Below are 14,615 nucleotides of genomic sequence, written 5' to 3'. Positions count from 1 at the left end.
CCATTTCACAACCACAGAATAAGGAATCTTTATTATCCCTTTGTTTTCCTCAGTGGTTTTAAGAGTAGGAACTCTTTCAACACACATATTCAAACATCCCAGAACAGCCTTAGGATCAGGCTATCCCTGCAGAAATTAACTATATGGGGAAGGGAATTTAACAACAGGTGGAAGTGTGAATGCAAATGCTTCAGCTTTATTGTCTTTGAAACAAATCTGATAATGACTAAAGCAAGCAACATCAGCTACCAAGAGGAAAGAACTCAAACTGTAGCAGGAAAACCATGGAAAAGAGAGGACAAAGTGTGGTGGTGCTTTCAGATTTTAATCAGTGAAAGCCAAAATGAGCTACATGCCTGGCTCTATCAAAATCTGGCCAAAAAAAGAAATATGACATTTATTATAAAGCTGAGCAACAAAATTTGTCTTCCATATGACAATTTACAAGATAATAAGAAACATGTCTTTCAGTGTTGTGCTTCAAAGACATCTGACAAGAAGTGTAAGATAAATCAGTATTCTGAGGAACATATTTCCATTAGAGTTGTGACTCTTCCAAGGTGTTCACATCCAGATACAACCCGAGGGACAAATATTTTTTTTACACAAATATTTTTTTACTTATTCTCACACTTGATGAGACGAGGGCTACAGAGGTAAGGCTGGGAAAGTTCTTTGGGAATTTTTCCTTCTAAGGCTTTCAGATACTGTAGGAAGGAAAAACAAGAAGAAAAAACATGAAATTCTGGGCTAATAGGATGAAAAAAATCAAAAACTATGGTCTGACAAGTATTCAGGAATTTTGGGAACAGCAACCATGCCACATGAGAGGAGTTGCAGACTTAAAGATGTTTCCCCATGACAGTACTGGAATACTGTCTTCACCCCATCCCTCACTCAGTAACATTTCTGAAGACGCTTGTAGAGAACAGCTTTCAGATTTCAACAGAATTATATATATGTGCCTTGTAGCAGGCACTGTACTCTTCACAAAGAAAAAGTCTATGGATTCTATGGATTCAGTCAAGGCTAGAGCATCAGCTGACTCAATGCCTACTTTCAAAGGCTCTCAAATTCCTCCAGCATGTTTCTTTCCATAAAATCAAATGACAGAGAAAAGCTGTTGCAAAAGGTCTCTTCTGAAAAAAATCTGTACCATAGGGAGGGTTGTCCCATGGAGGGTTTAAACTTCAGCAGTTTATCTGCTTCAATTGTGCAGAGAAACTAATCCCTTTAGAGTTTTACTTTAGAATCCAGCACAACAGTTTTCTATCAGTATGTGGGGTGCTTAGCTTGGATTATAGTGTGGTTTTATAGTAGTTTTAATAGTTTAGAACAATGTTTGGCAAAGGCACTAACTATAATTAGATGGCTTTTTCAGGCAATGATTGCATATAACTGTGTGCACGAATGTTTAGCTCAACTGAGTCCTCATTTCAGACAGGACCTTTTCTGTAAGAGCAACATGCAAATTTTCTGGCTTACAACCATATTAGCACCAAGTAAGCAATTACCTAGACTGTGTATAGCATAAAGCCAGCTAGCATGAAGTCACATAAAGCTAAGTTGAGAAAATACAGAACCAATTTAACAAGATATGGAAGCCTTGTACAAAGTCGTGAGCTTTTAAACATTAACCACTGATTAAGTTAAAATGCTTGCCCAACATATTTTGGGGTGAAATAAAGATGACAGAAATATTAGAGCACCAAAGCTCCAGAAAGTTCCATGTTCTTAGATGTTCCCTACATCAGACTTCTTTATATTAAACTATGAATATGGCAGTTTTGGCTTTGATTGGATTAAATATAATAAAAAGAATTACCACTTCAAATTTTCAGTAGTTCTCATTTCAGTGTAATTAGATGTAGTGATTAGAATATCTTTTCTATTGCGTTGTAGTTCTTCCTTAGCACCAAGCAATGATACAAGTTATTTACATAACTATCTTAAGTTAAAGAAGGAGCAAAACTTAACACAAGAGTTGCCATTGTTTCCACTGGAGTTTCTCCAAACTCCTGCCAAACACCCTGCAGTGTTGTGCAATGTCTTTGTAAACTTTCAGTTTACAAACAACCTTGAGTACTTTGGGTATGGAAGACGGACTGGCTTTGTGGTTATGACTCCAAAATGCAGAATGTGAGAGGAATTGTGAAAACTGAAGAATGTGGCCTTTCATTTAGGAGAGATACAAGTAACTTGCACTTCCCTAAAAATTTCCCAACATAGCATTGAATTTTGAAGTGACTTGCGAATACAGATCAAAATTTTTTAAGTGAAACGCATTTCAGCTGAGGTGGTAAAAGGTGAATAAATAGTAATAAGCTTGTACTTCTTTGTCATTACCAGTCATAAAAGGAAGGCAATCTTTGCAGTGTGTTTGCTGGCTTTGGGTGTACACCAGGGGATGGAAAGTTTGTTGTCAGTTCACTATCTGTAACATTTTTTTCTATATTAAAACACACAAAAAACACACTTCTCAAGACCTACCAAACTTACCTATAGACACTTCAGTTCATCACTCGCTCCCTCAGGGAGAGATATCCTTTGTACCCCAAAGACCCTGAAAGAAGCTTCGGATATTAATTACTTTTGGACTGCCTGCCTCACCTGTCAAGTTCGAAGCACAGACAGGATGGCCTCAGCTTCTTCATGTTTCCTGAGATGCTAAATGGATCTCTGCATGTCAACGTATCGTGAACATTTACAGTTACATTAACAGTGTGAGTAGTTAAGAATACTTCTAGGAACCGCACTTAAATATATAAACTCTCATTTATCAATGTTTATGAACATTTAGGTTCCAATTTGTTGGACGATTAATCCAAGTTTTTTTAATAACCCATGCTGAAAAGTTACTAGGAAAAAAATAATTTATGGAATGATTTTTGCTTACTAACTTTTTTAGAATAGAAACAATGTCAGCACATGAATTATATGTCAATAAAGCAATATACTTGACTAACTTTCCAGTCACATACTGGAAGAAAACAATTTCGGCTTAAAGAAATATGGATGAATTCTCTACTCTCTTCTCTCACTGAACGTAGCTAAATGACAATGATGCTCTTGATTGAGATCTAAATTATATTTTGATCTATGTGTTCTGTGTCTTCTGTTCTAGGGCTGTCTGATAACAAAGCGTACCATCACAGACTTTTCTATTCTCTTGATAATACTGTTGCTAATTAGTTCAGCAATTGATCTCCATCTCTATCTGATTCATTTAGCATTGTGATAGCAATAATTGTTTCACCCTGACAGCAAACACCGAGCAGCCAAATCCCTAACCTTGTTACAACTGAGATTTTGCTACCACAGGAGCTAAGTGAAAAAATTGTGTTCAAAAGCTTTGAATATTTTAGGTGTGTGCTGTGACCTTCAGTGGGACCTAAGCTGCCCTTTCAATCTGTGGCCACAAAGCAAATGTAGCAAGAGAAGTTTTCCTGAAGGTCTGCAGCAGCTCTTTGAGTCATCTGCAGCAAGAACAATTTCTGTGTATCCATTGCTATTCTATAAAGCAGGGATAACTGCATTTCTTTCTCCCCAGTGCTGCGTGGCATAAACTTTCATAGTTTTATCATTTCTCAGTACTTGTACTTATTGAAGACCCAGTTCCTAATATTGTTAAACTCGGTCATCACAGCCAAAGCCAAATATCTACCAGTATTCCTGGATTTGCTCTGTAGCACATCCTGTTGCATTCCTGGCAGCTCTAAGCTGACTGATCTAAAGAAAGCTGAGTTTTAGTCATCACAGCTGACATGATTATCACTAAATTATTTGAGGCAGGGACTGACTACTGCTATCATGGTTGTTTGGGGGTGTTTGTTTTGCAAAACATTAACGGATGTGTCTGTATCCTTTGTTCATATATCCAGTTTGTACTACAACATAAATGACATAGGTTTGGTGCAAACAGTTTTTGGAGTCCAATGGAGCTTTGCTCCAAAACCACATACACTTCCCTCCCTCCTTTCTCCCCATCAACTACTAAATTAGCATGAGACATTTAGGGTGGTGTCTTATTTCTAGCTTTGAGTCAGTTGCAAGAACAGGCTCCACTTCCAGAGTGAGTAAGCTGGCCAACACACAGTATGTCAGCCAGTCACCTGTAGAGACATTGCACTGAGGGATGGCCACATGTGAATTTTCCTTCAGCAAGCAAAACAAATTGAGGAAATCCTTTTATCCAGAACAGCAATTATGCATATTCTGACTTCCAAACAATAAAATTTTAAACAGTTTAAATTTCAGTGGTTCTGTGAATCGAGCTCTATATTTTTGCTGTCAAGTCATCATTGTTTTGTGGGTTTTGTTTAAATCCACATTTATACAGCTATAAATCAGTCCAGCAGACATTTGTGCCAGTGAAAAGGAGCTTTAAAGAGGCATTTAACAGGCATTCCATACTCAGAGCAGGAAGGAAAAATAAAGGGGAACTGAACCTTCCTTAAGATTATTATTATTTTTTTTTTTTTTTTTTTACAAAAGGACTCGGTCAAAAACCAAGTCTAACAGTGAAAATGGATGCTATGGTTGGAACGTGCCAAATATTTTAAACAAAACCTAGCAGCCTACATGGCAATTGCAGATAGATAATTGCACAAGGGAAGGAGGAGATTTTGCCACGAAGCCTTTCTAGGGGAAATTGGGAGTTTGCATCAAAGTAAAAGCATTCCACTAGAAAGATGGAAAGATAGTCTGAAATCCTCTAGCATCCACTTCCAAGTTGTTTAAGTCTTTACCATTTAAAGAAGTTGATGACTCTAATAATTTCTACAGCATTTCCTCCATTCCGCACCCCCTATACACAGCATATGAGCAGCTGATGAAAAGTAACAAGTTAGATAAGAAGTGAAATGCAAACTGTCACAAGACTTTCATGATTCAAGAAGATCAGGATGAATATATTCTGTTTAATCAACCCACAATAAATCCCTGCTCTCTTACCTCACTCTTTGAGCTCATTACTCAAGATAACTATCCCAGCTTTCTCGGTTTTAAGAAAAGTTTTTTTGTAGCTTACATTAGTCAGGAAATTCCACAAAATGCTGACAGTTCAATCTCGCTCTTCAGTCATTATTTGTTCTATTTTTAACAACAATGATTTACTCACCAAGTCTCTGTACTTTTTAAATGTCTTCTGTTTATTTCAAATTTCTTAGATACTGGAAAGTATTCAGTAATTTTTGTGCAATGCCCTTTTCAATGCATGAGTGATTAAAAATAGCTGGTTACTGGTACACACACAGCAAATTGTAAGTCATATTTGCTTTCAGACAGGTTACATAAATGAGCCAATCATCATGATGGCAAATTTTAATATCATAATGTTAAAGATTTAATCAGATATTTAATTAGAACCACTGCTCAAGCCTAGCATACTTTTCACATATGTATAGGCCAACTTGGAAAATCCAAGGGTGGTCCCTCAAGAGGCTCTCTCTGTAAGCTTAGCTCAGAGTATAAGGAAAGCTAAGAAAATTTCTGCGGGTACAAGAGCCTATGCCACATGCAGCCTGTTGCTACAGGACTGAGCTGGCTGGAAGCCATGTGAATGTACCAGTGAGGTGCTCGTTCTATCTGGCAGCGTGCTGCTCCTCTGCAGGCTTTCTTTGGTCTGACTCAGCTTAGCACTGGCTGTGGCCCCTCAGCCTTTTGTTGTGCCTGGCAGGGGGCTCAAATCTGGCTGGGAAGGGCCCTGCGCAGATCTGATGTACGAAGGACAAGGATCAGACTTCAGCTCGCGCTTTCCTCACAACCATTCATTTGTTCCTGATTTACAAATCTGCAGGACTTGTACAAAGTGGAAAGTGATCAAAGGATTGGAACGAGGATCCTGGCATGCTTCCATGGATAACGCTCCGTAGTCACTGGTCATACATGAGCTCCTGGACTCAATGCGGGAACTACTGTATGAAGTGCACTATCCTGAGATCTCCACATTCACCAGGTGATCTAATTGCTGCTAGGAGCTGCAGCAAGACTAGCACAGACAGCAAAATAGCTTGTTTCAGAAGAATAGATTGGATTTTCTCACCATATTACAAAGGGTCAAACTATTTCCTGAGAATGTTATGTTTCATCATTCCCAACCAAATGCAAGCATCACGTGTGAGCACTCTCAGCTCTCATTTGCAGGAACAGCTTTACTGCCAGCTAAACAAAACAAATGCAGGATGTTCCATTTTCCTACCTGTAGCTAAGCTGTTGTTTTTTTAGCAGGAAATAAAGGTAGTCTTTCCAGTAATCACTGGGAACTCTGGACACATCAGCAGTACTTGCTGGTAGATTGCTAGAATGTGTGTGATCTGAACAAAATGCTTCAGCTGAGTGAGCTACATTAAAAATTGGCTGTTTTTAATTTAAGTCTCTGAACTTAAAAATAAATCAGTGTGAGCTAGAGCACTTCTTTTCATAAGTTTTTAAGCCCTTCCTCAGAATAACTTTGTTTTCTTTATGTGAATCCTGTATCACTTGGAAAACGTTTTTTTGTGCATTTAAACAGCACATTCAAACCTATTTTCACGATTTGAGGAGAATGGAAAAAGGTGAAAGAAACAGGATAGTATCTCACCTATCATAGTGAAAAATGAAGCTTAAGGCATATGATTTTTTGTCTCCCATTCCAAAACTGGTGCGAACACCACAGAGGTTTCTAAAGAAGCTCCCACCTATGTTCTGCAACAAAATGTCATGACAAGGCCAGTCAACCAATTTTCTCAAAATACCTGCTGTACTTTATTTATGCTATAGTTTTTCCTTTACCATATCTTTATCTTTACCATACCTTTAAATATGATACTCCTTCCTATTGGCCCAAAAAAGCTTTTGTAGAAGAGCTCCAGTAATGTTCCTCTATCAGCTGCTTCACACAAAATAATCAACTCTTCCATGAGTTTTCATTTATTTGCATTTTAATGTGCTCATCAACCTGATTAGAGAACGGGGATCCAAACTCTCTAGAGGACAGTATGCTACCCATGAAAATACTGCTTTTGACTACTATAATAAAAAGAGATTTAAATACTACATTCTCAGTCAATCAGTAAACGTCCCCCTCAGCTCCTTACATCCACCTTCTATGTCAATTTTATATTCTTCAGACATCATCATTATAACAGCCAATCTAGTATTTTATAGTTTAGAACTAGTTTATACCTGATACCCAAGAGAATTTGGGGTTTCAAAATACCTAGACCCCAGAAAAAACAAACAAACAAACAAACAAAAAAACACTAGAAGTCTGGCAACATCTACTCCAACATACAATGGTCTTAAGTTCACTGCATTTAGGAAATTAGCAGTGACCTGACAGAGAACATATATTGTATAGTAATTCGGGCTGCCAAAATAATTCACAGAATCACAGAATTTCTAGGTTGGAAGAGACCTCAAGATCATCGAGTCCAACCTCTGACCTAACACTAACAGTCCCCACTAAACCATATCCCTAAGCTCTACATCTAAACGTCTTTTAAAGACTTCCAGGGATGGTGAGTCCACCACTTCCCTGGGCAGCCTGTTCCAGTGCCTAACAACCCTTTCAGGAAAGTTCTTCCTATCATCCAACCTAAAACTCCCCTAGCGCAACTTAAGCCCATTCCCCCTCGTCCTGTCACCAGGCACGTGGGAGAACAGACCAACCCCCACCTCTCTACAGCCTCCTTTGAGGTATCTGTAGAGAGCAATAAGGTCACCCCTGAGCCTCCTTTTCTCCAGGCTGAACAAGCCCAGCTCCTTCAGCCGCTCCTGGTAGAACTTGTTCTCCAGGCCCCTCACCAGCTTCGTTGTCTTTCTCTGGACTATCTCGACTACCTCGATGTCCTTCTTGTAGCGAGGGGCCCAAAACTGAACACAGTACTCGAGGTGCGGCCTCACCAGAGCCGAGTACAGGGGGACGATCACCTCCCTAGCCCTGCTGGTCACACTGGTTCTGATACAAGCCAGGATGCTGTTGGTCTTCTTGGCCACCTGAGCACACTGCTGGCTCATATTCAGCCGACTGTCCACCATCACTCCCAGGTCCTTCTCTGCCTGGCAGCTCTCCAACCACTCATTTCCCAGCCTGTAGCTCTGCCTGGGGTTATTGCGCCCCAGGTGCAGGACCCGGCACTTGGCCTTGTTGAACTTCATGCAGTTAATTCCTCGAGTAGCTGAACTTATGTCTGTTGGACTTGATATACAGCATGGTGTGTAAAAAGCCACCTACTTTTTAAACTCCCTTTTTTTCCAGATTGTCTAAATACATCTTGATTAAAGTTAAGATGATGAAACAGACAGGATATCAAAAAGAAAAGTCTGCTCTGTTCTAGAAGATGCTTGGAGTCTCCACTCATCTACCAGAGAAGTTCCCAAGGTGCAAAATTTGTGACTGCAATACAACCACAAAGCTACAAGAACACTTGCTTTTGTTTCTCTGAAAAGAATTGTAACAAAACTCTATGGTCTCTCCAGTACAATGCCTACTATTTCAGGAATACCAGAAAAACACTGAGCAGAACCTTTTTATTCCATCACTTTGTTTCTTACATTTCTGCCCTTCAGAGCATTTAATTCTTACTATTTTTCAAAACACTGTTCCAACTCCATTATAACCTTGGACCAGCCAAATATATCAGGCAAAAGCCAAGCAGACAATCGTAGTACTCTTCAGTGTTAGGTTCTTGGACAACTTGCATCATAAATTTACAAGCTTGTCAATTAAGTTTAGAGATCCAGTAAACCATCTATATTAAGTATGACTTGGATATGAGGGAAGACAAAAGAAGATGAACATGGCATTCTCACAGCAGGCATAATCTGTTGACTTTTGGGTGGAAAAGATGCAACAGGCTGTCCTTTACCCTTTGCTTAGAGTTCCACTCAGTGCTCCGGATTTGCAAGCATCTTCAGAGCCTTCCATTTTTATTTATTTATTTTAGGAGAAGAAATATCCTTCTCTAATAATTTGTGAAACTATCATACCATAACCTAATGAATCAAGTCGTTTTTTTGTTTGTTTTTTTTTTAAATTTATGTAATGTATTCCATTGTACCTTAGCTCTATAGAATTCATAGTTCACAATGTTTTTTGCTTTTTATTTTTGTATTTTTTTTTTTTTAAGCATGCACTTCTGCTTGAGCAGCTGTTTACAGATTAACTTGAGTACCATTGCATATCTTGTTCTCAAGACAGTCAGTCTCATCAGGCAGTACTGAAAATAAATACTTGGCATTCCCACCCCTCCTCCCCGATACACATCTCAAGCTCTGTTTCTTCTGGTCCTATATAAGCTTGAGTTTGCACATGTGAACGGACTCACTAAAGCACTAAAGTCACAAATATTGAGCATGCATAAATCGGATAATTTTATGTATAGGCTAAGCATTCAAGAGAAAAATATATAATACATGGGAAACTAATGCACAGGAGTTAAAGCTGACATTTTCAAGTAAATCCAAAGGATTGAAATGCCAAAATCCTGGTTGTAGTGTGCATATTAGAGTATATCATCCTTCTTATTTGACTATTTCCATGTGCAAACTAATTCCCAACAGAAGATAAATGCATGTTAAGCTTTAAATAAGCAAGGACAGACTTACAGAACTAATCTGATTTACATCACTGAAGACTTTTTACCTACTACCTGTGGCAAAGCAAGTCAGCCTATTCCTCAGGAGCTTCCTCAATAATAAGCAACAAATTCCTTATTGACAGAAGGCTTTAAGACATCTCTCAAGAGCCACCTCCTACAACAAACACACACACAAAAAACCTTCGTTTAGGTTTACATAGCATCTCTGCCAATTTCCAGTGAGTATTTTGTTGTTCTTGTTTATTTTAAAGGCTCTTACAAAACAGACCTGTCATAGGACCTGGCATGTAAGTACAAGGAAGCTCACCAAGTTAACAAGGCCCACCAGTACTTCTCCATTTGATAATCAAGCTTGGGAAAAGGAATTCAAATGTTAATGCAATGTACAACACCTTAAACTGATTAAACCTGAAATTTACCTTCCTCTGTGTATTTTTGTGCTGTACTTGATTGCTAATCATGCCATGTGAAGTGTGGTAAAGGTCAATAGACTGTTAACATACATGTTCAGGGTCAGTTTTTGACAAAAGTTTTTGGACAATTTCTACCATATTTATGTGAATTCCAATAGATACTTTTTTGTTGTATTGGCAAAAGGACAATTCTGGATAATGTTTCAGACGACAATTTTGAGCCATTTTTAAGTGAATTGCTGCTTATTGGGTTTTCTGTTTTGTTTTTGTTTGTTGATTAATTAGTAAGATCTGTTTTCTCTCCCAGAGTTCAGTCATCATGCTAGTTCACCCACAGATGTTTTGAAAGAAGTCAGCAGAACCTTCTCTAACCTACTATGCGACCAGCTATATAGTTCCTTTGAAAGTTGAAGGTGATGCCCATTAACACACGTTGCTGCCTGCACACAGTCCTTTGGGCACTTCTACCAAATTGTTTCCTGTTTGATACGTTCTTAGATGCTATAAATCTTTCCCATTTACCCTGACAATAAAATACGTCTAGGGGATTTTTCTACTATTTATTTAAAGCACTGATTGAAGTTTCTGAATTATAAGTAATTCTCGCCAATATTTAAGCTCATAAAAATGATAACTCATCAAAATAATCTCTTCATTTCTATATGTGGGTCTATGGCTCTATTGATGACTTCAGAGAACCAGGAGTTTTTTCTCCTCAAGAAAAGCAACGAGCGCTGCAGGGACAAGGTGCCCTTTAACTCCACACTGCACATTCACAGCTAGATGAACTGGATTTTTGTTGACTGGGAGCATTAATCGTAGTGTGATTTAATTTACTGGAAGGCCACAGGGCACCTTTCTGCACACAAAACAGTAGCAATTTCACTCGGCTGTCCCTTGCTAAAGAAACATAAGGAAACCTGATTAAAAATACTAAAGAGATAATCTTTTCTGCCTGACACAAGAAGCTAATTACAAATGCAAAATAATACTGCAGTATTATTTTGCAACAAAATAGTGAGAAGGAAGAGTTAGGCACTGAGGTGGCAATTTGCTGGAGCCTAGTCAGAATATCAGGGAGCAGCTGATGCTCAGAATAAGAAAGCTATCTGTGCCTTTGAAGTCACACACACAAGCATTTGGGATTCAGCATAAAATTCCATCTCAACACAGTATTTTCAGCTAAGTACTATACATAGTATTGGTAGATGTTGTCCTGGAGGGACGGTACTACTGGATCACTGCCATCTTTCTTAAAAGTTCTCTTATTATCCTTCTGGCTTTTTTTTTTTTTTTTTGGTGGTATTTCTCAGAATCACACTAGCAGCTGTTATTGCTGCAGGTTATACAGAGGATTTGCACATATCCACCTCCAAATAGCTGGGAAGGTATTGAAAAGTACTATTCTATAAAGTATTTGTAGATATCTGTATTCTTTGAAAAGATACCCTCAGTTATGACTTTCATTTTTCCTTTAATAGCTACACTCATTACAAATGATAGCTCTCTCAGTATGCAAGATCTAGCTAATTCACTGTAATTGCAACTGAGCACTAATGATTCTTCTAATCTTTGGCTTTTTTATATGGTATTATCCTATTTAAGATCATAAGAACAGTAATAACTGGGCATGAATACCAGACACAGATGCATCTGCCATTTCAAGAGAGCTCTCTTTCCTCCCATGTCTCCTGCTTCACTAGTTTAACAAATATATTTATTTATTTACATCATTTCACGCCTTAAGACAGCTCAGTATTACTGAGCCTCTTCCATGCCAGGATGAAGAAACAATGTCAGGTAACAAAACCTTAAGGATGACTGATTTGTCTCATGCCTGCACTGTAATAAGCACCAGAACTGAAGATGGCCATAAATCATACCAGTATTTCAGGTCAGAGGCTGCAGTACCTGAGCTTCCACAGACACAGAACAAATGAGGACTGTCACTGTCTGGCCGAGGAGTACACATCCTATGCACTTGAGTTTTGCCACTGCTAATGCCTTGTAAGACTTCTCAGCTGCCCCAACAGGAGCAAGTGACACTGAGAAGAACAAGGTCCTGGAGACCCTTTTGCACGGCCCAGCACCCTCATTTCTTGTTTGAAATGGTCTCCAGAGACCTGAGCCTCCTGCCTCAGGAACTGGCTCAAATACAGACATTTCTGTCTGGTGGGTGGCCTCCAGTCAGCCCTCCAGGAATGGGGCCCCATTCTGTTGGTGTCTCCAGGCTGACATCCTTGCCCTTCTGCCCCACACACCTCAGCTTCTCTTTACCCAACCTGTTCTCTTAACACAAGTTTTGGGACAGAGAAAAATCACAGGGAGAGAAAAAAGGGTATCAAAATTCCACTACTCAACATCCAGTTTTACCATCACTGTTAAAATAAAATTCAGTGTCTTCACAACACACATGCTTCTTGGATTCAGAAGGGAGGGTTTGGGACTCAAGTTTTGTAAGCCAGGATGAGGAAGGAATTTGGGCATTTCAGCTCAGTCCTCATACACAAGCTTGGCAACTCTTTCACTCTGTGCCCATCTGATAGCACTAATCCACAGTCACAACAGAGGGAAACAAGAGGCCAATCTGCTGCGTAGTTGAGAAGTGTCTGGCTGAAACACAGAGCAGTCTGCTGAGTCTAATCCATGTTTTATATACAAAAGAGGAAAACAGATACAGTAACTGACTCCTAAAATCTGCAGCTATGGTCTTCCACTTATTCCTCCCGGATAACTACTCTCAGAACAGAGCTGCTTGGAGCTGTATTTATTGTGGTCTTTCTTGACCCAAAAGTATAGCTTTTCATATTTGATCTCAGACTTATATAGAAACTCCACAAGTCTACAGATGTAGAACACTGCACACGCAAATGTGAATCAAGTCACCTTTGGCAGTGTTACCTTCTGGGTAAGCACAGCAGACCCAATCAGAATATGCTTTCTTTGTTAAAGGTTTTATAAAACCTCTCAGTTTCCAATTCTACAACAGAATAGATTAAAGAGCTATTGAATTTTCTTGCTATTTCTATGTAGTATAATTTGCAAAGTTATCCTTGTGCAAAATCGCTACTATACACAGACACTCCTGCATTGCAGATTTTCTTTTAAAGTAGCTATTAATAACAAAAACTCAGTGAAAAATACAATTTCCTTCATTGTCAGAAATGTTTGTCCCTGTTTGCTAGCAAAGTCAGAAAAAGATAGGCAGGGGGGAGCAGGAAGTCACTTTCTTCTGTCAAAATACACAGTAACCACTCTATGGCTTCTCTCTATAAATCTTAGTGAACTGGATGCTGTATGCAAAGTGTTTAAAATCTCCTTATGCTATAAAAGAAAAAATGAGAACACTGTGTCTGACTCATAGGCCTCCCTCCTCCTCTCCTCATCCCAGACTTCCTCCCAAAAAAACAATACAAAGCCAACAAAAAACATCAGATAACAATGGAGATGTGATCACAGAGTGAATGATCTGGTTTCATCATCAAAATAGTTATTTATAGCTTGTTTGCAGGTTTGTGGTTTTTTTTTCACCCTCTAGATCTGTTCTACAGAACTATTGTAAAAGCAAATTTAAGTTTTAGCATTCTTGCTAGGATATGCTGTTTAAACTCTTCCTTTGGCTGGTAGAAATCAATACATGTTTTCTTTCACGTTATTAATCTAAAATATAGTGAGCCCCAAACTTCAGGTTTTGTTTGTTTTTTACTGAGTTGAAGCTGGTATAGCTTTCTGGCAGATATAATTTATTTGATGAGACACAATATCCCAAGATTCTCATTATTTAAGTCTTTGATGATTGAATTATGCTGTAACAGTGCAGAAATTTAAGCACAGTAATACTGTGTTCTAATGCATCTCCTAGTGAGTTTATAACATAGATTTCATTAAAAGATATAGAGCTAAAATTATAAGAACACTTTTCGTGATTTTCATGTCTTTATAAATACTCTCCACTAGTACTAAGTAGTAAAGTGGTGGTCGTCAATTTTTTTCAAAGTTCTGTGATATCAGTAGTTTAAACTTTCTAGCTTTAAGACCAAAATCTTTCTACTGGAGAAGAGGCTGAAGTTCGAGGGAGCAGAAGAAATGGGTGTAGGTCTGCTTTTCACATGAATATATTGAGTTACAAAGTATATTGTTGTGAAAAGAAATATGACAGAAGTTACCTTTACTCATACTGTAGCTATTAACTGTCACAATACAGAAAATTACTAATAGTAATATAAAATACCTTTACTAAGGAAAAATAAAATGGTAATTTAATCAACTTCGATGTCCTTTGTAAATATTACATTTTCAGAATCAGTCAAGAGCAGCTGCAGCCTTCAGAGTTTTTTCTATGCATATTTAGTCCATGCTTTTGAAGTTTTCTGTAACTTATGTTCAAAAGGGAGCAACAGTTTTGCATACAATGTGTCTTATGTCTTCATATCTCTTTATGCTCTTAAATTGCAGCTTTATTTATTTCAAATTCAGTCTGTAAATTAGATACACAAAAACTCTTAAGGTTTAGTTCTAGTTTGGGATCAACACTGATAGACGCTGAGACCCTCAGCCGCAAGACCCTCTCTCTTCCTCCCACTGCCCAGCAACGGATACACCCCATCACTTCTGTTGCAGG

At 38.4% G+C, this 14,615-nt stretch overlaps 1 long non-coding RNA gene across 1 annotated transcript in view; it reads right to left on the bottom strand.

Moving 5' to 3' along the window:
- Nucleotides 1-306: 306 nt before the first annotated feature.
- The window catches only part of LOC137841329 (uncharacterized), an 86,877-nt gene continuing 72,568 nt past the window's right edge, over nt 307-14,615 (bottom strand). The window contains exon 3 of the long non-coding RNA XR_011088569.1: nt 307-707. This is a non-coding gene — a long non-coding RNA (uncharacterized lncRNA). The remainder of the gene's footprint in view (nt 708-14,615) is intronic.

The sequence above is a fragment of the Anas acuta genome, chromosome 17 (genome assembly GCF_963932015.1).
Source record: "Anas acuta chromosome 17, bAnaAcu1.1, whole genome shotgun sequence".
Taxonomy (NCBI): domain Eukaryota; kingdom Metazoa; phylum Chordata; class Aves; order Anseriformes; family Anatidae; genus Anas; species Anas acuta.
The sequence above is the reverse complement of the archived record's forward strand: the minus strand, read 5'-3'. Positions and strand labels throughout refer to the sequence as shown.